The following is a 27,576-nucleotide window of genomic DNA, read 5'->3' as shown; positions in this document are numbered from 1 at the left end:
CCATTATTTAAATACATTAATTATTTGATCACCAAATGTACAATAAGAGCAATGAATGTATATTTCAAGCCATGGACTCATAATTCAAAGGAAATAGATTTTATTTGCAAATGTCAGCACTCATTAGGAAAATTATTAATCTCCTTTGTTATAAACACTGTATTCCATTTTAAACAGAGGATGAATATAAAACCTTGGCAGGTTCAGAAACAAAATGCTTTAAGTCACTCACCAGTTAGGAACTTGGCACAAATGTGTACTGCAACACCAAGAGTTTGAAGCATCAACTTTACTATTGTTAATGGGATCTGCCTATAAATTAGCCAAATTGTTGCTACTAGTTGCTTAATACAAGCCATTTAACACAAAGTAATACTTATATCTGTAAATACAGTCATGCTTACACCACAAAAATAAGGCCCGTAATATCCTGTTGGGTATTAAAATTAGTGACCCACCGAATAAGAAACAAGTATAGAACAGAAATAAGTACTGCATGGCATAAGAAATAAGTATTGCACAGAAATAAGTTGAAGCTATTCATTTCCATTTTGAAGTTACTATTGTTTATAAATTCCAGAACATGGCTGATTAATGGAATACTTTATTCGCTTCCTTTTTATTGGATTAAGACATAAATTTTAGTTTTTGCACAAATACAACACTTTTAAATTGTAATATATTAGGTTTGTTAATTAACACAAATAAGAGCCACGAAACCAATTATATTTTATCATAAATCATGTTTGCTTTATTTGAATACTGAAACCTTGATCATGTAGATATTGGAGCCTCTGCTTAATCTACTGGCAGACCACACATCAGCAATTTCTAAGTGAAATGTGAAGGACTAAATTTACTACCCCTCCCCCCTCCCCCACCATCCTGGAGTCAGCCAGCAAGGTTCCTTTCTTTGAAGATGTCAGTGGCCACTGCGGAAGGTCCAGGTAGTAGTGTGTCGCTTAGGCACAGGTTTCATGCCAGGATCCAGAGCTACGTAGTGAGTAGATGGCCCCAGTCTCCTTGGAAACACTTTGTTTTGAGCGAGGTCTCAAAATTGGATGCAGCAAACTAGTGTAATATAAAAGCATTGTCATGTTGTCATCTTCTTCTCACAAGTTATCTTACTTTGTGTGCTCCTCCTCATTTTTCCTATCCTGGTGTGCTCCTGGGGGAATGGTAGGCAAAACACATTTCTCCAAGTAACAGGGTAAATCAGGATATACTATCCTTCCTTTTGCAACACCAGTCCCTGTAAACTTCAAAAACTACAGCTAATCCAGAAACAAAAACCTAGATGTACTTCATTTTGGACAGTGGTCCATGGACTAATCAGTAACAAACTAGCATGTAATACAAGACCTCTTTGCATAGTGTAGGAGGTGGTTCTTTCCTTACTCCTTGCACGCTATACAGATGGCATGAATTACAAAAAGATTCATTTAGGCTAACTCTGGGATCAAAATATCATTGATGGCATCATATTATGACTACTCTGCGTACTTCACTCACACAAGGTACAGCACTTCCAAATGTGCTTTGTGCAACTTGCAATAAACTGTGTGCGTGTGGATCAATTGCCATGCTGAACTAATTGGGCACCCTAAAGCAGAACATTTTTCTGACAAGATTTTCAAAAAAAAACAATTGATTTGGCCTAAGACAACAAAATATATTTGTAGAAATGTAGCTGGAAAGTATGCCAATTACATGCTATAAATATCTGCCATTTTTATATTAGTACTATATTCAACCGTTGACTTGAATAGCAAATGTATCAGAACAGATTTGCTTTCTAGGACCCCTGCTGATAAATCCAGGCAAACACAAAGTGCCCAAGGTGTTTTGGGGATCTAAGTAAAAAGGTAGGTTTGAATTTCTTGTCTCAAACCATTTCCATCACACAGAGGTGCGATCTAAGTGCAATCCTGCTTTGTTTGCAGGATCTTGTGCCAGGAAGTGGCTAGTTACTTACCTATGAGGGAACAAGGGTCAGAAAGCCTTGGAGGTTGTCCTGATAATAGAAAGGGGAAAATGTCTGAAATGAAACAATTGCTTTCCTCATTTATTTTCAGCTGAGGCGGCATCTTTGAAGTCTCAGTGCAAAAGGCTCAGCACCTGATTTCTTGAAGCATTCCTTCATTTGAACATCCAAATTTGCCCATCCAGAAATGCTGAGAAAACCTTGCAATTGTTCAGTGGAATAGCTGGGACTCTTACCATTTCTTCTTCTTCATTGCAACAGGCACAGGGAAAAGGAAAACTTCCTTTACAACCTGTCCTATGTACACACAGGCTCTGAAAATATATAGAGAATGTTTACAGGCCTCGTCTTCTTTTAAATAAAATATTCAACCTATATTTATTGGCTTTTGATTGAAATTAATTATAGGTGTTCATTGCACTCTTACTCAATGTCTTACTAATCCAACTTAATGTTAGATAGGCTAGCATTATACCTAGGTGTTGTAATTGATCTGTATACCTGGAATTAAATGGTCTGCTTCAGTCTGTAACCTGTTACCATTTCAAACCCCATTCCCAGCAAAATTACAAAAGATGAATGCTTTTTTCATACTTGATCATTCACATCTTCAAAGGGGAGGTAAATAAAGGGAAAAGAGAGCTAGGGGCATCTGGTGCAGAGGAGGAGTTGAGGCTCAGGATAGATCAGCCATTTTCATTTTGAAAGGTGGGGCAGGCTTGCGGGACCAGGTGACCTCCTCATCTCATATTTTCTTATGTTCCCATGTTTTCAAAACATAGGGTCCAGAACTTCCAGTCGGCAGTGAGGTTAACTGCAAGAAAACTAGCACAATTTCTCACTCCAACACTTGGCACCATAGAGTCCAGTATCAGAGTAAACTGCTAGGGAACAGCTACCAGCAAGTTTGTGGGATTCTGCGTTTGTGCACACGTGCAGCAATCATGAATCTACTGGCATTCATGCAGGGGAAGCCTGTGTTTTCCCAGAATATCCAGCCCATTATTTAAGCCTTGGAATAATTCATCGTTCTGTATTGAATGTATGCAAATAGCTTACACTGGTACCAATTTTAACCAAGTATGACTTTGCAAAGAAGTTGTTTTAAAATTAAAATCTTGTTTCAGATTAAAAACTCATGGCCTTCAATGTACTGTATAGTTAGTTGATGTTGTCGTTAAGCCATTTTGAGTTATAGCTAATATTCCATATTTTCCAAGGCAGCAAAGGACCAAACGTTGCCCAAGCATAATGATCAGGAATTAGAGTGCCCATTAATGTAGTATCAAGAACATTGATAACGTTAAAAAGTCTAAGTTTTTTTTTGCTTTATACCATATTTTGTTATCCAAAGCACAAATAAGAACTTCCCCTATAATATTTATGGATAGTGGTTCAGTGGTTCCGTGCTTCATCTGGGATCCCAAAGAAGCTGAAGCAGCTGAATATAAATGAGGTATTCATTTATTGTTTCATTTTAGAAATTCTCCCTTCCTGTTATGTATAGCAGTTCAACAATTACTTGTATTTGTATTGTACCACTACCTTAAGAGTACAACAGACGGGGCTTCACAAACGAATGCAATAGGAAAATGCACTCATTCAGAAGTAGTTGAAAAGAGGAGAGGTGATTAAAAGTTAAAGAGTGGAGGAATGCTTGAAGAAAATAATGGTATGAAGGAAAAGGATGCACAAACAGTTGGATCAAAGAGTGAAATGCTTTGGCATGGGAATTGCAATGCTGGAAGACATTAGAGACACAAAAAACAGACATGGCCACAGTGAGCTTTTAAACATAAAAATACATATTTTAAATCAGAACACTGCATCAACTGAAATTTCTATATCCAGAACTAACTCTTCCAAAATTCATTATTCACTGCCCCACCTTCTGCTTTATACTGCATAGACAATTTCCATGATTTGCCATCAGTTCTTTCAGCCAATTTTACTTGTATGCTTCAAAACAACTTGAATAACTGCCTAACGAAAATAAATTTGAAAGACATGACCCATGCTTTTAAAGCGATGCTAAAAACGGCCAAGATAAATGCTTGCACAGAATATCCCATCAGTTAAGCATTTTTGTCACTAGTAATGTTGGATTGGTCTGTACTTAATTCATGGATTGAGACAAATTCCTCTGAGTGGCAGGACTTCAATAGCTGCCTTCCAGCCAGGAACACAATAAGAGTTTCCTTCAAATATTAGCTGGAATCCTTCCACTATATCATGAATATTTTGTGGATCTCAGCGAATCTTAATTGGACCAAGAGCTTTGCATCCATTTGATGCCATTAATTTTATAATCAAATTCCAGACTTGTCTTTGTCCATCTTGCATGAAACATTGGGCTGAATCACACTGGATATGGCCTGTGCCTTAGGGTCAGCCATTTGTGCCAGCCCCATGGCTGCATTAACTTTCTGTGCCTGCACAGCTCCCAATGATCTTAAGCTTTGATACTGGGGCTGTTCCACAAAGCAGAGCAGACTACAGGTGGCGACTCTGTCTTCGGCAATCCAAACTACAAATGCACGTACCAATGACCTTTAAAGACCTGCCAGCTACCTGTCAGCATGATCTGATCCATTGTCCACCACTGAGTGTTATCGATTCCTCAGCATCTGATTCAATAACAATTGGGAGCAATATTGAAAATGCAATCATAAATTCAGTAGTTTATACATCATTTGTATAAGGCAGCAACCAAATCCTTCAAAATGACTACATATCTTGAATCATTTTGTCAGGTTAGTGGGTGGTTATCTGTGCTCTTTGGCTACCAAGAAACATTTGCTTATCTATAAGTGATTAGTCCCTTCCAACAGGCACTGAACATAACAGAAATTAAACTTACAACTAATAATGTCTGTAAGAACAGTAAAGCTGTCCAAGTTCTCTTTCAAACACCACAAAGCGATTTCAATATCTGGAGTGTGCACGTAAATAGTTAAACGCAAAAAAACAGAAGAATCTCTTAATGAATCACAAAAAGTAGTCCAAATGCAGGGTTCAACGGCAACATCAATCAAAAAAAACTTTCCTTTTTCTCAATATAGTCTCAATTATTGAACACAATAATCAATTACTATTGGAAATTTCTTCCTTAGACATACAATCTCTTTACAATGTGGATTCTCCCTGAAATCAATGCAGTATTTCAATTCTCAGTGCTCCTCACACATCTGATAGGCTGTGTGATGTAGGACCTCAGATATCACCAATTTTAGGACCTGTACTGTGCAATATTATGAGACCATTTTTGGCAGCAACTATTTCTGTAATTCATGTAACTCCCACACACCTACAAGTTATTCTATTTATTGTATTACTTAATATTGCAGGCAGGATTTTTGATTGCCTCCTTTTAATTCCACATTTCCAATGTGAGCATTAGGATCACTTTATTCAGCAGAGGGCAGAGCAATGGCAATTATTCTTCTTTAAGTATGCAATTTTTGCAATAGATGGTTTCGGAGGTTGCACTAAAATTAGATTAATTTATGCTGTCATGCGCTTGTTAAGTTTCTCAGCAAATGTAAATGACCAGTGAAGTTTAATAATATCAGTGGCAGAAGTTTGCTCACTGTTGTTGCCTGCAATTAGAAATACTGAACAACTTATTTTGATCTGGCAACATTGGATATGTATTTTGTGATCTACCCTCTTCTTACTGGCTTCTTTCTTTCTTTTGTATGTGACAGAAACTGAGACAAATTGTAAATATAACCAGTGAGGTTTGTCTCCCAGTACACAATGATCTCCCAAAATATGGTCCTGTGATGCAAAAGTTTTATTCCAATTAAACACTGCAGGTACATACAAATATGTGGCAAGTTTGGGGAACTGCGATTAGACTCATTTCACCTGCCTGCTATATGTTTGTTTCAACATTCAACTATACAACCTGGAATGATTTTTGTTTTGAAAGGGGTGAAGCTTCAGCCCGTACCAAACACAGAAGCAACATATAGCAACACAGAAGGGGACACTGAGTGGTGAAAATTTACAGGCTGCAATTTCCAAATCACTAGAACATTGGAGAGTTAGCTCAGCTACTACATTGCTCAGCTACTACAATTTTAGACAATGAGAGAATCAAATATGCAGTGATCAGTTGACAAAGAAGTTTAGGCACTTTGAGACTCAAGGATGTGCAATGCTCTTTGAATGGCAGCATAATCATGAAGCCATTGGGGCCTACTCCTGCTTCAATCTGTTATCTTCCAATGGTCAATACACCACGTGGGTGTTTCAAAGCTTTATTTCACCTGAGTGTTCTGCACTTCATTATCATCTCATTGGCTTTAAAAGTACAAATGCTCCAGCAATTAGATTGCATAATCCTGCTTATTGCAGAGCGATACTGAGAATGTACTTACCATGGAGTGAAGTGCAATAACAACCTTTATCTGGAACATTGAACGTCATTCTGAAAAGTCAACTAAGCTTTTACATCTAGCATGAATTCTGCATCTAACACATTTCCCATCATTTTCCATGGATGCTCCTTAAGGAGCATTGTGGAGGAAACCAGGGAATAACCATCATTGCTCACTCCAGGGACAACTGGGTCTGTCAACACAGTGCCTGACTAGCACTGCATTCTGTTCGCAGATCAACCCACCACACAAACCCACTCCAGCCACTTCCCCAACTGCCATCTCATCCGCAGACACTTATCCCAATCACTGATTCCCACTAATCAAAACAATTCACTGGATTTCACCACACTTACAGCAGCATGGGCCAAAGAGCAACTGGGCCAAGGTGGTGTAGTGTAGAAGGTCTGCCTCAATACACCCTGACAGCTGGCAAAACAAGTGAAACTCAAATATCTGTGGAAGTTGTTACTGATTGTAATAGTCATTAAATCTTCTAAAATTGAAATAAATTAAACAATTAAAAACTGAATAAAAACATTAAAAACACTGATAAAACTTTCAATACATTTAAAAAGTAACTTGTATTTTCCTTGCCTTCCGAAGTCTTTGCCCTACAATTCTCATTGACGTCACTGAGGTCTCAGATACTGGGCCAGGTCTGCTGCAATACAGGGCCAGAGAGGCAATCATCCCCCATGGTAACACTTTGGACTTCCAACAAAACTTTGCCCCATTGTTGTACTCCAGCAGCACAGCAATTGGACAAATATGATCCTCCAAATCTATCAGAAACTCCCCAAATTCTGTGTTTCAAAGCACCTCCCAAAATTCTGGGACATTTCATAAGGCTGAATACAGACAAAAATATAGGTGGGCTGATTAGCAAGTTGCAGATGACAAAAATAGACAAGAGCTGTGGATAGTGAGGAAGGTTGTCAAAGGATGCAGCAGGATACAAACCAGATGGAAATGTAGGCAGAGAAATGGCAGATGAAGTTTAATCCAGAAAAGTGTGAGGTGTTGCACTTTGGGAAGTCAAATGCAAGAAGAAAGCATACAGTAAAAGGCAGTAACCTTCGAAGCACTGATGTATAGAGAAATCTTAGGGTGCAAGTCCATAGCTCCCTGAAAGTGCCAATGCAGGTGGTAAAGGCGGCACAAGGCATACTTGCCTTCACCAGTTGGGGTGTTGAGTATAAAAGTCAGGAAGTCATGTTGCAGTTGTACAAAACTTTCATTGGGCCATATTTGAAGTAACATGTGCAGTTTTGGTCACTGCAATGCAGGAAAGATGTGGAGATTTTGAAGAGGGTGTAGAAGAGGTTTATCGGAATGTTGCCTGGATTACAGAGTATTAACTATTAGGAGAGGTTGGACAAACTTGGATTGTTTTCTCTGGAGCACTGGAGGCAGGGGGTGACCCGATTAAATTTTTTTATTCCAAAATAAACTTTATTCATCATAAAAAACAAACTATATACAACAATAAAACAGTACAAACCCTTACATTCCTGTACGGATCCATCATTAGTGTTACCTTTTTATATAAAAAAACACAGCACCGATGTCACTCATGTGGCTCCCTGGGGGCTACCCAATCCTGTAATTTACAATATTTAAGGGGCTTTCTCGCCTGACTCCACCCCTCCCTCTACAATGAGGGAAGAACCCTAAACTGTAGTCCTTCCCCACCGAGCCCTTGCGTTGACTGCACCCAGCTTCAGTGCGTCCCTCAGCATGTACCCCTGCAGCCTGGAATGTGCAAGTCGGCAGCATTCCCCTATGAACACCTCACAGTGCTGGGAGACCAACAAGTTTCGGGCAAACCAAAGGGCATCATTCACTGTTGATGACCTTCCAGCAGCAGTTGATGTCCGTCTCTGTGTGTCCCCCCGGGAACAGCCCATAGATCAGAGAATCCTCTGTTATGCAGCTGCTGGGGATAAAACGTGACAAGGACCCTTGCATCTTTCACCACACCCTCCTCGCAAACCCACAGCCCGCAAAGAGGTGGGCGACCGTCTCGTCCCCAGTGCAGTCCTCCCGGGGGCAACGCGCACTTGGACTGACGTTTCAACCATAGAACCCTACAGCACAGAAAACAGGCCATTCGGCCTTTCTAGTCTGTGCTGAAACGCAGGAAGGATGTGACTGGGAGGGCACCTCTCACTGCCAGCCAAGCGAGGTCTTGGTGCTTATTGGTGAGTTCTGGCGATAAGGCATTCTGCCAGATGGTCTGGACACTCTGCTCAGGGAACCACCCCACAGTATCCATTGAGTCCTTCTCCTGCAGTGTCTGCAGGATGTTCCATGCTGACTGTTATGTTTGTTCTTCATCACGAGACAAACTTGGCCTAGGTTTAACATCGGACCATTTGTTAAAAACAACAAAACAACAGACTGCACAGACTTACAACACCAGGCTGGCTGGCCTTTCCCGCTCTTTCCAGCCACTTCCTGTTCCTCAATGTGACTCCTTGCATTTCCTGCTGGGAACTGTAGTTCTTTATTATAACTACATAACAACACATAATAACACACTGACCACTGCCTGATGTTCCAGAGCAGATTTGACCCTGTTGGCAATGGCCTTGGACAGGATCTTATAATCCACATTCAAAAGTGAGGTGGGTCTCCAATTTCTGATGTCCATTCTGCTTGTAAATGAGGGTAATGAAGTCCTTCCTCATGAATTCTGACATGCTGCTAGACAGGAGCATTGCGTTGTACACTTCCAGCAGGTCCGGGCCTATCCAGTCCCAAAGAGCCAAGTACAACTCCGCCAGTAAGCCATCGCTTCCAGGAGTTTTATTCGAATCAAAGGAACCGACGAAGCCAGTCAGCTCCTCCAGGGTCAGTGGTTGGTCCAGACTCTCCCGCTTGCTGTCATCTAAGACCTCCAATACAACACAACAAATCCATTCTTGAATCAGACTGAAAGGCTTGTTCCACTTTGTCGTGGAAACACTTGATCAAGGGTCTTCAACCTGAAGAGTTAACTCTGTTTCTCTTTTCACAGAGACTGCCTGACCAAATGAGCATTTCCATCAGCTTCTGTTGTTATTTCAGATTTTCAGCAACTACTGTTTTTTGATTTTCATCCATAATATCATGGATAAGCCTACGTCTGTGAGTCTGCACCAGGAGACACTTTCAAATTTTCAGTCAGCAGCAAATATAATCATGCTTGGCAACCTAAATGAATGTCCACAAGTCTCACACTGGGCAGGATACAGTCAAGTAGACTGAGATGTACTGGTACAATAGTGAAACTGAAATTTCAAAAGTCTAAAAGCCCGAGGTAACACAAAAGCATTGACCCTGCATATTGGCACAATCATCAACAGCTGCACTGGGGAATGTGAATATGACAGAAATCTAAAGGAAGCAGTAAGTGATGAATGGCATTCGTAACCGTAGCACTGACTGTCCATGGACTTCCTTCCGCACACAGTAAAGATGACTTTAATCATAATGTTTCTCCAAGTAATTTAGAAAATTCCACCATAAACACAAAACAAAACCAATAAGGGAGGTGGAGATCCTTTTCTTTTCCTGTTATCTCAAAAGCTAATACAGCAGTTTGTGTACACTATTGTGCCATTGTACTTATAGTAACTAGTTTAAATTTAAGCAGACAACAAAAGTAGAATATTCTACAAGATCATCAGTAATTCCACAAACTACTTTAGCAGCATTAAGAGTCTAGTCAAATAATTGTACAAACTGCAGACCAAACTGCAAATCTTCAATTTTTTTTTTTTTTTTTTTTTTTTACAAACATTGCCCACTTATTAATTCTGTAATTTAAACTAAACCAAACTGAGAGCAGCTGGATGATATTTCTTCTGAAATAATCATTTCTTCAAAGAACATTCACCACTACACAGGTTGTATTGAACAAGTAAATTACCAGAGTAAAGCTTGTGTTCCTGACCAGAAATACCTGGATCCAGAGCAGTTTCTGAATTGCCAGTGGATTGATATAACAGCATTCCATTCTTAACTAGAGTCAAATTTACTTCTATTTCCAAAGTCATGGATTTAGTACATCATGTTGTGTAGTTTGTGGAGCCTTGTTGAGCAGCTTTGGTAATAAAGATTCTTTTAGGTACAGTAAAAGTAAACTACTTTGTAAAGAGAGTTGCAAAAACAGAAGATGCAGGAAACACTCAGGAGGTCTGGCAATATCTGTGGGAAAGGAAAATACTAACTTTTCAGGTCTAGTACTCAACATCAGAACTGCGAAAGCAAGAAAACAAGTTAGTATTCAGTACCAAAGAAGGTAGTGGAAGGATGGGTACACTTCTGGTAGGGTGTTTTATGTTGCAGGAATAGCAGTTAGGATCTGATTATGCTTCTCTGCCTGTGTAATGCGTTACGACGATTTTGCATGTTCTCATTTCAGTGTTTACCTCCAGTTCTCCACATTAGCTTCCAATACAATAGAGTGGACACTATTTAAACTTTATACAGCCAATGGTAGCACAGTTTCTAGGGGACAGAACAGGGAGTGAATCGCAATTAGTTAGGTCAACTATGCAAGACCATCATTACCAGCAGATGGATCAGTAGCTCTTTTGCAGAATTATACAGAGGCACATACATAGCTTTGTCAATATAATGGAAAATGCAACCACAAACCTTTCATTAGCTAAAAGCCACTTTACTGTTTGTACCTCTAGCAGTAGCATTAGTGGGACAATTTACTGTCCAGTTTATTCCAGCATATTTAAAAGTAAAATTGATGACATATTTAAACTCTTGCATTTTAACAAATCTTTTATCTATATTATCCATAAGAGTAACATTTCTAATTGCTCCACACTAACCATGTGACACAACATGTTGGTTCCTATTAATCCTATTAACTGCACCAAATCAATCAGGTCATTAGGAAAAAATGTTTTCAGCCACCACGATAGTTTCTCATCCTCCATTTCCCTTAGCACTTATGCAATCTACCTAATCTCTGCATAGTTCCCAGTTACGTTCTAGTCTTCTGGTTCACTCCTTATAGCAGCCACCCCACTCGCCTTCCCCCCCACCATCCGCACCACACAAATGCACTTGTTCTGCTACCTTACCTCATTTCAGTTTGTTTTCTTCCTCCTCTCTCCCAGCAAGGCCAACTTTCAGGATCCCATTCTCTTCCCTCAGGGCATCTGGGACTTTTCCTGGAAAGATGCAACTTTGAGACACAAGAGAGACTACGGAAGCTGAAAATCTGGAGCAACACAAAATACTGGAGGAACTGAGCAGGTCAGGCCTGAAATATCAACTGTTCATTTCCCTCCATAGAAGATGCAACTTCACTCTCTTCCTTTCTCCCACCAGATCCACACATGTAATATATTCAAGCCACTTTATTTGGTTTACCTAGTTTCATGCCTAATTTTTCCCTCCATTTCCTACTCCATACGATGCCTTCAATCTTTTCTCTCTTGGCTGCATACTGATCCAAGTTGCTTCACACTCCATTCTATCCACTTGTAATTAGCAGCAATGTATACCTCCAGAGACTGGTGTATCACAGAACAGCACCTGTGATGCTCTACTTCTTCACCCTTTCCAATCAGTTCCATAACCTTCCAAAAGTTCCAGTACACCTCCAAACCTAAATGCACTGACCCCATCCAAGTCATATCTCATTTCTGATCTTCACATGATGCAACAGTTTTTGAAAGCATATGTACTGGCCAAGAGGAGGAACTTATTGCCAGTGACCAGCTGAGTTTATAAATCGGTTCACTGCTTGTTTAAAATGGCTAAAATTGTTAAATATGATGTACTTAAATTGAAATAGTAGAGTTGAAAGAGAACTTTATCATCACCAAGAACACTCTCATGAATTACATTTTTCCATCCTTGCCTTTAATCTCCAAGTCCCTTTCAATACTGGAGACATAAGAGACTGCAGATGCTGGAATCTGGAGCAAAGAACAAATTGCTGGAGGAGCTCAGTGGGTCAGGCAGCATGGGTGGAGGCAGAGGGATAGTCAAGGTTTTGGGTCAAGGTCCTGGATTAGGACTTGATGCTGCATCTGGATCCAAAATGTCAACTATCCATCTGCCTCCACCAATGCTGTCTGACTACTGACTTCCTTCAGCAATTTGTTTTTCGCTCCTTTACAATGTTCCCTGTTTGGCTCTGGCCCATTCTAATACACTCTAAACCTTCTGCCAACTTTGGTATCACATTTGCAGTAATCACCGAGGGCCCACATCATTATTTACTTTTCCTCAGATACACATTATAGCATTCCTAAATTTAGGTTTCATGCAATATCCTTATAGACACGCAAAAGCCCCACTTTTCAGATCTACATTAAATCATTTGTTACCCTTTCAAAATCCACTGTCCTCACTTCTGTCCAATTTCCAACAGTCCTAATCCTCTGAAGAACAGGCTCAGTACACACTGTATACAACTCACACAGAGTATTAAATATTATATTCATTCTCACCTCTGTTAATCTCCTATGCGGGTGGTTCTCTGATTACTTAAAAGTTACGCATCTTGATAATCATCTCATTGTTGAATTAATATAAAACATCACTCTTAACATTTTAGGGTTTCATGGACCTTGACTGTATTAGGAGGTAAAGGATGCTTGATAATCCTACAAATACCTTGTCATAGGAATTATAAGTATATATCATAATATAGAAAAAAATGACAACAGCAATTAATCCCCATCCATTTGTCTGCAACTATTTAAACAATTCCTCCACATTGCTTGCAGCTCATTAAACCTTTTCAGTGCAACTTTTTTTTTTACTGCCAATTTCATTTAGAGATGAACAGTTCCTGTAACAGAAAGCTTTATAGTTTCCTCTACTACTTCTGCAAATCTACCATCAATCTTCCTCCTCCCCAGTGTTCCACGCACTGTTATGATGCCCTGAAAAAATGTGTGAGTGGAGGATAACTAGAGGTGGGTGTTTGATAAAGTGCAAGGTTGGATATGGTGAGTTTTTTTCCAATCAAGGATGAATGATAAAAGTCGGGTACCTCCAAATCCCTAATGGGGTCACTAATGTGGTCCAGGGATGCAAGATAATGGAAATTGTAAAAGAGACAAGGAAGTGATTAGATACAGAGTGACAAAAATCCCACAGACACTGAAAACCTGGAATATAAAAGGAAAATACTGAAAACCCTTAATAGCTCAGACAGCATCTGTAGGATGAGACAGACGAACAGAAGTAATGCTTCAGATCACTGTGCATTTTGACATAACACTATTTTTCTCTCTCAATAACAACAATAACTAGTTTTGGTTGCAAAGCTTTAACTAGCCAATTTTGTCATCAGTGTGTACATAGCCCAACTAGAATGTTCTGCAGTGCTGCATCACCCAATCTAAACAATCCCAATGGGATTTCAACGAGGACAATGGAGAAAAAGATAACAGCTCAATTTAGAGGCTGGAACATTGAGAATGCAATCAGCACTTCAGGAAATATAGTTGCTAACTCACCTCCCTTTTATTTCAGGTAGAAATATTGGTCATTCATTGAGGATTGCTCTAAAATCTATTTCTGTGGCCATGTACAGTAAATAAGATAGCCACCTGACTACCTCCAAATTTCTATGCAGGAATAGAGCAGTGTAGTGTATTTATTCAAAGGCATACTGCATGCAAAGTGTGGACACATTGTGGATCTTATTGGATGGGACAGTCATGTGGTGAGTTTGTTTTGTCATAATGACACATACAGGGGGAAAAAGTCACCAGCAGGAGGTTGAAGGCAATAATAAGTGTTTTGCCCTGCAAATATACCCTTTTAATATGCATATAACATTCTCTAAAGTATGAAAAGTTCATAAATTGGTGAAAAGGATGGGATCTCACGGTTTTTCCTTCAGGATTATTGAATGACATTGATGACTTATTTTTGGCAAATTTTAAGTGAATTGGTAGCACCAAGAGTTTCTTTTTGCAAGGAATAACAAGGAATATCAGTTGGTTAAAACCTTTGCAACTACCAATTGAAGTATAGCACAAAAAGTAAAAAAAAAGCAAAAGACTTTGGCATTGACTCACTGGATGCACCATATTTAGCTGTGCCACTATTGAAAAAGAATAGCACTGCTTTGACTAGCTATAATCGGTAGCCTCGGCATAGAGATTTGAACTGCAAGGGAGTTAAGAGAGAATAAGAATCTTTAAAGAGAATAATATCCTGAAGGCTGGAAAAGTGATATCATAAGTGTCAAATACAACATGATATGCAAGTGCAAAAAAGCAAAACTGCAGACAGATGTTAGGCCAGAAACATAGGCAGACTGACAAATCTTCCAGTGCCACACAAGAAGAAAAATGTCATGCAGAAACCAAAAGATTACTTTGATCTAAAGCCATTAGAAATTGCTGAAAGCAACAAGTTTAGGAAGAGGAGGAAAGTTCATAAGACAATTAGTGACAACATTATTTCTTTGAAGAACTAATCCTCGTGTTGAAATTTTGGTGCTTTTCTAGAGCATACCTTATGTGATAGGTTTGTATGCAGACTATAGATGATCAAATTCAGATTAGGGTGTTCAGCAGGTAAAATCTGGCCACTGAACTCGCTGTATCAATGGAAATGGTATCCAAGGATGCTGGTGAACTTCATCCACCACAAGTGGTGCTGAGGTGGAGATGGTTGAGAACTTCAAGTTCCTTGGTGTAACTATCACCTACAATTTGTCCTGGTCCAGCCACATAGATGCTAGGGCCAAGAAAGCACACTAGTGCCTCTACTTCCACAGAAAGCAAAGGAAATACGGCATGTCCCCAATGATCCTCACCTATTTTTACCGATGCACCATAGAAGGCATCCTATCTGAATGCATCACAGCTTGGTATGGCAACTGCTCTGCCCAAGACTGCAAGAAATTGCAGCCTCCCCTCCTTTGACTCGGTTTACACTTTCCACTCCCTCAGCAAAATGGCCAATGGAATTAAAGACCCCTCCCATCCCAGTTATTCTCTCTTCTTCCTGCTCCCACCAGGCAGAAGATACAAAAGCTTGAAAACACGTACCACCAGGCTCAAGGACAGGTTCTATGAATCTTGAATGTTGCAGAATTCGTGCTAGGTGAATGGACCTCTTGTACAATAAAGATGAACTCTTGATCTCGCAATCTACCTCGTCATGGACCTTACACTTTATCTACCTGCACAGCATTCTCTCTATAAATTTAACACTATATTCTGCAATTTTTGCCATTTTACTACCTCAACGTACTCGTGTATGGAATGATCTGTCTGGATGGCATGCAAACAAAAGCTTTTCACTGCATCTCAGTACATGTGACAATAATAAATTACTAGGTGACTGGTACGGCTACAGTCTACTGGTACAGTGATGTCCAAGGCCGTGAAGCTGAATCAAAAATATGCTGGTGATTCAAATTCAGTCAGTTGCTATTACACTGCCCACTTATGACTATGTAGCGAAAAAAAAACTACGCAATGGAAACTTGAAACAAAAACAATGTCGGAGAAACTGAGCAGCTCAAGCAGCACCTCTGAAGTGAGAGAGAGTTAACACTTCAGGTTGATGACTTAATGACTTGATGACTTCATTAAAATTCAAAATAGCTTCATCAGTTAAGAAAAGCCAAGTGGTTCAATGCCAGAAGTCACATATCAACAGCCTGCAAATCCAAAACTGCAACAAATGTAATTTCACTTGCAATTTGAAATAACAAGAAAGAGCTTATGGTTTGGAATTTCATTCAAACAATAAAGAATTGGGATCGTACAGGATCTTTGCCACAACCACTAAAGGCAGCAGGCAGTGAGGCCCGAGTAAAGGTGCTGATTGACAACCAATGGCTTGACATGCAAATTGATACTGCCACAGAATGTTTGGTGAGAAGTCCAGAGACTTACTGTAAGAAGTTCAGCTGGTTATCATTGACAGAAAACAGTAAACTGAAAACCTACTATAGTGAATTTTCACAGATATTAGAACAAACATAATGCACAGTGCAGCACACCTGACACCAAATCCAGCCACTCACCATTTTAGAAAAATATGCAACAGGCCAATTTCAATGGGGAAGGACTGGCTGAGACAACTTGAGCTAAATTAGAAATATATTTTCAGCATATAAGCTTCAGAGTCAACACTGCTAGAAAGCTATGGCCATGCATTCAAGGACAATTACACTGGTATGAGGGTATCTGTGTGTACATTTGCATTAGACAAGATGCAAAGCCACCTTATTTTCAAGGATTCTGACGTTGCAAGTGAAATGTAACCCATATATTAAATGCTTGCTTTCCAGTTAGTGCTTTGAAATCTCAGACAAGACCCAGTTTGAGCAAAACACATCCACAAACAAATGTTGAAAGGTTGGACATAATTTGAACAGAGTACAGATGAGGAACTGAAACCATTCTAGACCCGTCACAATGAATTGTCTTGTAAGCAGAGCTGCATTATCTGGGGTCATGGAGTGGTAATACCTAGCACACTGAGAGAAGAGGGTTCGGCCAAACTTCTTTCTGAACACACAGGAATGCTCCTCCTGAAAGTTATCAAAAGCAGTTTGGTTTATTGTCCCTGTTTGAGCAGTGAACTTGAATCATAGATAAACAAATGAAGTTTTTGCCAAAGTTATAGAAACAAGCCACCAAAATCTCTTTTCAGTCATGGTCACAGTCAATTAAACTTTTCAAAGAGTCCATGTAGTCTTTGTGAAAAAGGGTGAATGATCATTTCTTGTATTGAGCAATAGTGACTTAAAGTGAATTACAGTGAAACAAAAAGGGTCCCTGCCCTAATACTGAACATACTAGAGATGTATTAAGGTCTGTTTGTATACATCGTGATCTAACTGAAGAGCTTGCATCAGTCATGGCCTTCATCTTCAGCCTACTCTGTTAGCAAAATTTAAGAAACGGAAATGGTATCAAGTATACTCTCTTTCCTTGATATCACATGGATTCAAATGGAGCAACCAAAAAGTTAGTCAGATTGGTACATTAAACTCTCAAGATGTGAGGGTTGCAGACATATTCAAAACCCACTTTGCCAATATGTTGCTGAAGTACAGTGCAGAGTTGTTCTGTCATGGGTTTAGACCTGCAGAATGCTTCATGAAGACAGAGTTTCAATAAGTCATTGATTTCAATAATTTCCAAAACAGAGGTTTGAACTGCCAATATAATAAAAGGAACAGTCAGTTACCTTTTGTTCATCAAAATCACTTTCAAAACAAACTTAACATTTAGATTAGACAACTAATACTCTTCATAAGAATTTTACTTTTAATTTCTATTGTTATGTACAATAAAACAGTAAATAAATTGAATATTTAAACAATCCTCTTCATGAAGAAATGCTCAGCCAGTCATCTAGTTATTCATGGAGCATACAGTGCAATTAGTTAAAAGAATTGCAAGCAACATATTGAGCAACACAAAAAGCGCTGGAGGAACTCAGCAGGTCAGGCAGTATCCATGGAGGGGAATGGACAGTCGATGTCTCGGGTTGAGGCGTCGACTGTCCATTCCCGTCCATAGATACCACCTGACCTGCTGAGTTCCTCCAGCGCTTTTTGTGTTGCTCAAGGATTTTTCAGCATCTGCAGTCTCATGTTTCCAAGCAATATCTTTATCAAGCTCCTCTTCTGGGATATCACCATTCTGGTTTCTTTCAGAAACTTCAACCCTTTGGTTGGAATGAAGGATATTACCAATCTCCATTATAATTTTCCTCACTCCCAGAAAAAATATGCACCTGTAGCGGTTGCTACCGCGGAATAAAACAAGACTCTACTCAGAGGATTGCCAAACAGAACTGGTTTATTTTCCCGCCTTGTGCGGGCCCTTTAAGGGAGAAAAACTCCCGCCCAAAAAAACCGGCAATGACGTAAGTCCTACGTCATCAGGACTTTCCCGCGCGCGGGTTCTCCCCGTCGCTCGGAAAGACGAGGCCCGCCGCCATCTTGGGCCTCGTCGCTCCGACGCCGCGCGACCCGACTGCCGAGCCGGTTCGCCCGACTAGACGGTGAGTCGCCACACACCACAATTACTAGTCTATTTGCAGAAGAACACAACAGAATATAATGATTTAGCTTAGTTGAAACCGTATCAGGTTGTATTATTGTGCATTCACACTTACTGCAATTTGATAAAATTATTAAGTGACACAACTTATTTAATCTGCCAGTCAGGATACACGTCAGGAAGTTAAGAGTAAAGTGTCCATAATTTTATCATCAAGGAGCAGATAGAAATTGCACCCACACATATCCCAGCAAGGAAGTCTATCAACCTTTGCACTAGTCTCCCTCAATTGAAGGAGACAACAGAAATTTAAAACACATTTTCAATGATTTTCTGAGTAGTTAACTGGTTGCAAAATAACATGCAATATACACTCCTGAATTTCTGACAAATATTGCTTCGAGGGAGGCCCCCACTTTGTGAAGTGTTCTTTATGCTGTTCTGGTTTAAAAAAAAAAAGGACAATCCTTTGGTTCTCTTCTCTTGTTAATGAAATTTAACAAAGATGGCTTTGTTGCAACTCTTAACAGGAAATGCACTTATTAGGGTAGAAATTCATCCCCAGTTAGATTACTAAAATGTGGAATATAATAATGTTTGTGCACTGAATTCAGCATCCAAAATTCACCTTTCAAGTCAACTGAATTTTGAAAGTGGAGCACAATGTATAAATTCTATTATATTGCATATTTAGCAGATCCAAATATTGCCACAGTTCCACTTGCAGAATCTGCCGATGTGTACTACCAAAGCTACATTGAAGGAGATAGCAATGGGATAGCAGAATTCACTTACTTCTCCTCCTCTGACTCCCACCTTGTTTACTTTCCCAATGACACCAGGATAAAATTTCTAACCAACCACAAATTTGACAGTATCCCTACTAAATACCTTTCTCCACAACACTGAAATAAAATCTCAATGAACATCCAGAGTACAGATTTCACTTACTTCTGAAACCAGAGCTAGAATATATATTCTATGAATGGCAAGACAGCTAAAGGAGCTACTGAAATCTCTCATCTTCCGATTACTTTGTTGACAGCCCCTAAATTCAATTAATTTAACAGCCAGACCTTCATCCATTGGGTCTAAATCATTTAGGTTTGCCAAGGAATTAGAAATATTGTTTTCCTAAAATATACCACTCAGTTCCTAATGTGGAAACATAAATTTAACTCTGAAAGCAAGGAAACGTTCTGACATACTTGTTTTCTGTCATGCTATAGCGAAAAGATCCACGTCAATGATTCTTTTTGTCGGTTTTCCACATCTAAAATAAAAGGCTCTAGGGAGAGCTCACAGAAATCATTTTTGTAAACCTTTGACCAGGTGCTTGACTGTTTCTGTGGTTACACATCAACCACGAACTCAGTTTATTTCATTTTGTTTTCTACCAGAAAGTTGCTCATATTATGCCTCAGTTGCAGCTGTCTCATCTCTGACTCAGAAGGTTGTGTTTTCAAATGGCATTCCAGGGTTTCGAGTACATATCATAGGCAGGACACTCCAACACAGAAATGAGGTAACCCTGCGGTATCAGAAGTCCTGTAATTTGGGTGAAATGCCAAACCAATTCCTACCCTATCAGGTTTAAACCACAAAATCCCATGACACTACTTTGAAGAGCAAACCAATTAGCCCTGGTATTTTTTTTCAGTAGTGATTCTTCAATCAACAGATTATCAGGAGATTATTACATCACTTTGTGGGGGACCTTGATGTGCGCAGATTGAGCACCTAGTTTCCTACAGAATGACAATGGTAGTTCAGTGGACATAAAGTATTCTGTGATGTCCTGAGAGCATAAAATTTGCTATTCAACATCTTTCAAATCTTTTGTAAGAACAATTATACCTTCACTTCAGTCCCACAAATATGTTTTGATCACAATGCATGCCAGTATTAGACATGCTGACATAAGAATAATGGATTATGATTAATATCTCCCAGGCATTAGAATTTCTCAGGAGATGGTTATGATAAACAGAATTCAGTTTGCATTTTATTGTGCAGTTTTAATTCAATAAAAAATGTAGAGGTGGGGAATAAAAGATTTCTTTAAAAGTGAAGTCCAGTATTTCCCCATTAACAGCTGACAACCCCAGCTGTTTTTCTTTTTCATTAAAAGGAATAGTAGGTCCCTGTTCTTGCTTCAGCTGTTTAGCCATCTCTTATCAATGATGAAAAACACAATGATGCTGGAGGAACTCAGCAGGCCAGGCATCATCCGTGGAGAAAAAGCAGGGGGTTAACGTTTTGGGTCAGGACCCTTCTTCAGGACTCGATAGGAAAAGGGGAAGCCAATATATAGGAGGGAAAAGCATAGCAGTGATAGGTGGACAAAAGAGGGGAGGTGAGGTAAGAGGCTAGGAAAGAGAAGAGGAGAAGCCTGGTTTGGGGGGTGGGGGGGGCAGAGAGTTTGTGGGGATTACTTAAAGTGGGAGAATTCAATGTTCATGCGTTAGGGCTGCAAAGTAGCCTCCTGTACATTGGTAAGACCAAAAGCGACTAGGTGACCGTTTCGCAGAACACCTGCACTGTGTCCGTAACCACAACCTGCATCTCCCCGTTGCCAGTCACTTTAATTTCCCACCACCCCCCCACCTCACACTCTTACTGATATGTCAGTCCTCTGCCTCCTCCACCGCCAGGAGAATTCCAAGCACAAACTGGAGGAAAAGCACCTCATTTTCCACCTTGGAACCTTGCAGCCTAACAGCATGAAGATTGAATTCTCCCACTTTAAGTAATCCCCACCCCCCTTCCCCACAAACCCACCCCCACCATGCTTCTCCTCCTCTTCCTTTTCCTAGCATCTTTTTTCCCTACCCTTCCCCCCCCCCCCTTTTTCTCCTTACCTTAGACCCATCCCCTGATAGGTCTGCTCTCCCCTCCACCCCCCCCCCCCCCCCCACCGAAACGTTGACCGCCTGCTTTTCCTCACAGATGCTGCCTGGCTTGCTGAGTTCCTCCAGCATCGTGTTTTTCATCTAGATTCCAGCATCTGCAGTCCTTTGTTTCTCTCTTATTAACAATGAGTTTGTTTGCTGAAAAACACACTTGTATTAATTAAAACCAAGTTAAAGAGGTATCCATTTCAGCTTACACAATCTCTCAATTCCTACCATCAGTAAGCTATAGGGTAGAGGGGAGTTTTTCCTTTTGTCTGTCACATTAAAAGTATGCCGAATTATCTGGCCTTCCTTCATATTTTGTTCAAAAATGGCCTACCTGAACATGCACCATCAAATGTTATGAAAACCCATAAATAAATTGAATCCTCTTTTCCAAGAATACTGCCTTCCAATAAATTTTGAATACAAATCAGCACATTGTAGACAGGTTGAATATGACAAAGGAGGCAAAACCATCTAGATTTCAGTACCAGTTTTCTGATTGTTCACTATCTCTGTCAGGGCTGAAGCAAGAGCATCCATGCATGTTCCTGGGAGCCTTTCTGACTGCCAACAGTTACTATTCATTAAAGAAAAACTATGGTGCCCTCTACGAAGGATCTATGAACCTGGTGAATGGACAAGAGAAGATGACTTTCTTGAACCGAGTCACTGTGCAGCTTGCAAAAAGAGGGAGGTTTTCTTTATCCCAACCCTGATAGGATCTCCCTGTTTCACTGTAAGTGAATATTTGGAACTATCTTTAGGATGAATAGCAGACGACTAGGTCTAAGTCTGTAAAGGGAAAGTTGCTGCTCCACAGCAGGTTGATCTTTCAGACACATTCAACAGGATGTATAGCACAAACAATCAAGCAATTTGTCATGGTTAACACTTTTGGAAATGACTTGACTTACAAATTTTCAATACCATTCACGATACACATTTTGTAAACTTCAGATGCAAAAAATACCCAGGCCTAAACAATAAACAAAACCTGTTGTGACATATATATTGACTCAAGTAGGACTGAAATCCATGAAGTGGAAAACATCTCGACATTATGAAAAATATTTCATTTTAGCTTGGATTTTGTGACCAGCAGTGAACAACAGCACTTGACTACAAAAAAGGTGCCAGATCGATCCCCTTCAGAGCATAGCTTTCTTCCAATCCCATGTTACTTTGAATTTGAGGTTCTATTTGAAAGCTCTGTGATCAGAAGGACACAATGTAAATATCAAGCAGTCTGAGTGAATATTCTTCACTCTTGTTTACCCAGAGACAAGCAAATCAGATGGTAAAAAGCCAAAACATTAGGTTGCTATACAAAATGTGAAATAAAAACTGAGACAAACTTGGGATTAAGGGAGAAAACTGAAGTATACAAACTTTTAAAATAATAAGAATATTCTCTTAGAAGAAGAATTTAATAATAAGACTTCCGAATTGTGATATTAGTTTTGTTTTCAGGACTAGAGAGGTTGTTCAGCAGTAATTATAATTTGGTATAACACTAAAAATACTTTTAAAATTAATAAAAAAGGTTTAAACTTTTCATTGTTTTTTTTAAGAATGTGAATAGAAAGCAGTAACATGATGCTGACTGCACATGTCGATTGTATCAGCACACCCAGTGGAGGAACAGCGAAGTCCTTGCAGCAACTTCCAGATTTCTACATTTAACTGCACCAATGTATTGGCAAGAACCTGCTGTAGGTTTTACAATATTGAAAATTGACAGCAATTGCTGACAGTTTCACCATCAATACAACCACAATTTCTGGGCAGAATTTAAAAACTCATTTATTGATTCAGCTCCACATCAGACAATGAGTTGATGAATTCTTTCTGTCCTCTCTCAAAGATGCTTCACCAATCAGAATATTTACTTTCATACGAGTTTCTTGGATCTTTGACAATTTGGCTTTAAAGAATGCAATTCCTCAAAGCAGGCAATAGTTCATCCTGCTGAATTGTACCTCACAACCCAATAGCTCCAAGCTCAAAACCCTCTGTCACTTAACCTTGGTCACTCAATTGATGATTTCTGTCAGTTTTCCACTAGATGGAGTATCAACACCAGACAAAAAAAAAAGAAATTCTATCTTGAGGGATGGAAGGGAAATAAATGTGATAGTTCAACACGTCTTTTTTGCCAAGTCATAAGAGACCTGAAAGGGCAGGTGTCTGGACCACAGCTGGAGAATGCAGAAAGGTTTCAGGGAGAATATAAGAGTGAACTTTTCTTCTGTATTAGGAAGTTTAAAAGAACAATCACCCAACTGAGAAAATATAAAGCTATTAACAAAGCTTATGGCTGCACTGATTTTAGATTTATGTTCTACCATTCTTCAATCAGCACTTGATATTACGGGGTTTTAATCCTTCCACTTTAAAAAAATTATACATGTTTCAAAATAGGCTTAGTACAGATACAGGTTAAAATGTCAATGTTAAAAAAAACAAGAATATGGATATGATACACATTTCTGCTCCACAAGCTACATCATATTATGATCCATGTCTGCAACCGGCAAGCAATATTCTACCTCCCTCAACAGGGCTTTCTGGAAAATGCTGCTGGATGTTGTTTTATGTCCCAGATACTGTGATTAGACTTGCTCGACTAAAATATTCAGGCTGCTGGCATTTTCTGAAGCCAAGGACATACTGGTGGCAACACATCTGAACTTCCTGTCATTCCATTGTAAAGGGAGTAAGAACAGGAATCAGAGTTACATACATAAATGTGCAAAATTTAAAATAAAATTGGATTGTATGTATAACATTTTTTATAAGTATTACTTGGTTCCCCTTAGTTGATGGTCATTTAGTTGCATAACCAGCAAACACCTCAGGAATATTCAGATTAATCAATTTACCTTGACAATACATGTTCAACAATTATTTCACTTAACTGTAGGATGAATTGGATAACATGCTAAAATGTACAATCCATTCCTTTTTCTTCAAATTGTGGAGTTATATAGCTACGTACTTAAACCCATTCCAACACAATTTGCATACAGCGGGGTTAGGAATTTTCCACACAAGCTGCTACTCAGTATGTGTGGTATCACAAAGATTGAAGATTAGTTTATTTACAGACTTCTAATACTGAGACTAAGTAATATGCAGTGTCTGCATGTACATTCACATACACACATTTATGGTTAAGATTTAATTTTACTACTTGATTCATACTTTGCATCTGTTCTCATAATCCAAGAATAAGTTATTAAATAAAAATGCAATACTTCACAATAGCACAGGGAAACTAGAAATATTAACTTCAGAAACAATAATGTCCATAAAATTGACATATAATACCCCAACATCCCATTAGTTATAACGTGAAACCCTGCTATATCTTTAGCTTCAACAGAAAACAATTAGGTTGGTTAAACTCAATAGATGAATGCAGTCAATGTAATTGTACCTCAAGAACTATTTTATATTTTGAATTCTGGACAAAAATCAACTAAATTCAGTTATGGTGTAATAGTCCATTGACCATTAAGCTGGCACAAAATAGACAAGGATTAAGAAAGCATTCTACAGATCCTTAGCAATACCACAAAACAGCTGTTACACACTCAAAACATTTTCCTACTTTTGAGCTGAAATATGCAATTATAAATGAAGTCATAGAGAGGCAGAATGAAACATGCCGAAATATATTTTGTTTCAAATAACATCAATCATAAAGGAAATCACAAGCAGTTTATTTCATCTGAAATAAGAGATTAAATTCTTATGCTTGTTTCATATACATCTAATGACATCATTTATAGTCACATAAATTAAAAATGCTGCCAATGCTAATTAAAGCAAAGTTGAAATTACTCTGAAGACTGAAGCTATTCTGATACTGTCATTGCTGAACAGCACTCTCAGGACAAATCTCTGTGGATGTTTTGTTTTCAAAATGATTTATTCGCATTCCAATATTGAGTTAAAAGGAAATTAAAAATCTACAATGTGGTTTAAGAGTGAAACTGTGATAATTGGTTCACATACAAAGCCACTGAGGTAAAAGTTATCAAAAATCATCAGTTAGCATGGCTTTTCCTTACAATGCTGATGATGGGTTTGACACTGGCATCACCACTGCTTTAGAATTGCTTTGCTGCTGCTTGAGTTGATACAATCACATATTACTAGGATTCAAAATCACCATGCTAGTCATGTGTTTACCACAGCTTTAACATATCCTGATGTACTTGTATAATTCTAAATCTTGCATTGTTGATTTTTTTAACCTGCTGGTACTTGCTGGAAAGGTGGTAAACTACACATAAATCAAACGTTGATGTTATTCTCTGGCCGTCTTATCAGCATTTTGGATTAGAACTGCTATATTCAGGAGGAGCAGAAATACTGATGGGTAATGCCAAGGATGTACAGGAATCAGTGGAGTTAGTTTTTTATGCTTGTGGAGTGCAGCAAGGGTGAATTTTACTTTAAGGTGTGAATGTTCAGGCAGCTGCATGGGGCCCAACTGGCCTTATTTTTAGGGCCCTAGACCTCCCACTCATTCCTTACAGACAGTGCTTAAGACAGAAGACTGTTACAGAGATAAAAGTTATGCACCAAATAACTGCTTGAAAAAAATAATTTTAATACTGCATATATCCTTATGACCAGAGTGCTTAACTAGAATTGGACAATAAGATCTTTTCTATTTGGCAATATAAAATTCACAGAAATTTTATAAACATTTGTCATAGTAATGAGAAAATAATAAATGTACTAGAAGCACATTTAAAATGTAAACTTTCACATGTGTCGCATGCTGTTCTTAAGTTTAGATTTACAGCATTAAACAAAACTGTACTTAAATGGAAATGAGTAAAAACAGTTGGACAGATGAATGCAGTTCAGGAGGGAAGATATGCCAATGTCACCATTATAAAAGTAAATACTTATACTGTGAATCATATTGAAAATGCTTAAGGGTTACACATAGTGAATGACTTGTGAAGTGTAATGACAATTAATAGTAGTCACTGACACCAACCTGCATGATATAAAGCAAAACAATATTGACCATTAAATCAAAACTTACTTTGATTGCCACCACAATTTAATGTTTTCTTTCAATGTTAAACATTTTATTATCCTTGTTGATTCTTCAAAGTAACAATGATATTTCTTCTTTCCAAAGCACACAAACATAAAACAGTTAGAATTTAAGTTAGAAATACATGCACAATATTGTCAGAGAAAAATAATATATTTAAATCAGGATCATTGAACTTAGGTCATACCCCAAGTCAATTTCATAACATCAATCCCATTTAATCTGTTTGTTTCACGTATAACATTGAATATATTCCACTTTAATTTATCTGAATCTAGTAGGACCCGTTATATTAGATCATCTCCATATCTCGCAAAATCTAGTAACCTGGTGGCACAAGCCAGAAGGGGTGATGAGTATTTTTTTTAATACCAACATTGGAACTTGAGTAGCACTGCCTGGAACTGTGATAAGATTGATCCGTGATGGACACAGATCAAATTACAACAGTCAAGATAGATTACCCTAAAGTAAGAAAATTGCATTGCGACAGAAAATAGAGTGTAATTCATTGAAAGTCTCGGCCAAAGAGCAAGCAGAAGTTGGATGGGCCCATCGGCCGCTTCCTGTATTGCACCCAGAACACTACGCAAAAGGTATATTTCACTGTTTCGATGTACATGTGACTAATAAAGATATCTTATCATTCTATGATTCTCATGTGATTCTGTGTACTTGTGTGTGGTACGTACGCATATATAAACTGTCCTGATGGAATAAACATAAACTAAGGAAAAAGAGAATTCAAACTGAAACCAACAGTTAAATGGGTTAAGTCAGCTAGAATCCGAGGCGATGCTCAAGTGTCTCCCTCCAGACCTACCGGTGGGAAGAGATGCAAAGTGCTGCTTGCTTCACGCACGTTCACCACTGGGGGCTCTCACGCTCTTTGTAAAGACCCGAGCACCGCCGAAGCAGACAGCAGCGCACGGCTCGCCGAACCCACCGGCAGCAACAGAATACCACACAGCAACACAACTTGCTGCAATCATACCAAAGAGCGGTGTCCCCATTATTAATGCCACTGACCGGCGCTGCAGACCTGCGCTGGCAACTCGTCCGTGGTGTTGGGAAATGATGCGGGCTGAGGGTTTTAAACCGAATTGGTTCTGTATCGAGCCGAAAGCTGCACGGTTCGTGCAGTGAAGCGGCAGATCAGACGCTGCTGTGCCACTGAAAGAATGCAGCCAGATTTCCAAGTTGTTCCTTC

General features: G+C 39.0%; 1 protein-coding gene across 2 annotated transcripts in view; it reads right to left on the bottom strand.

The window, feature by feature from the left end:
* Positions 1-27,214, bottom strand: part of lrrc4ca (leucine rich repeat containing 4C, genome duplicate a) — a 707,523-nt gene extending 680,309 nt beyond the window's left edge. For both annotated transcript variants that reach the window (XM_052029189.1, XM_052029188.1), the window contains exon 1: positions 27,190-27,214. The gene's annotated coding sequence lies outside the window, so the exon portion shown is untranslated. The remainder of the gene's footprint in view (positions 1-27,189) is intronic.
* Between the last annotated feature and the right edge of the window lie 362 nt (positions 27,215-27,576).

Source organism: Pristis pectinata, chromosome 14, assembly GCF_009764475.1.
Source record: "Pristis pectinata isolate sPriPec2 chromosome 14, sPriPec2.1.pri, whole genome shotgun sequence".
In the NCBI taxonomy this organism is placed as follows: domain Eukaryota; kingdom Metazoa; phylum Chordata; class Chondrichthyes; order Rhinopristiformes; family Pristidae; genus Pristis; species Pristis pectinata.
Note: the sequence above shows the minus strand (reverse complement) of the source record. Positions and strands in the feature narration are given on the sequence as shown.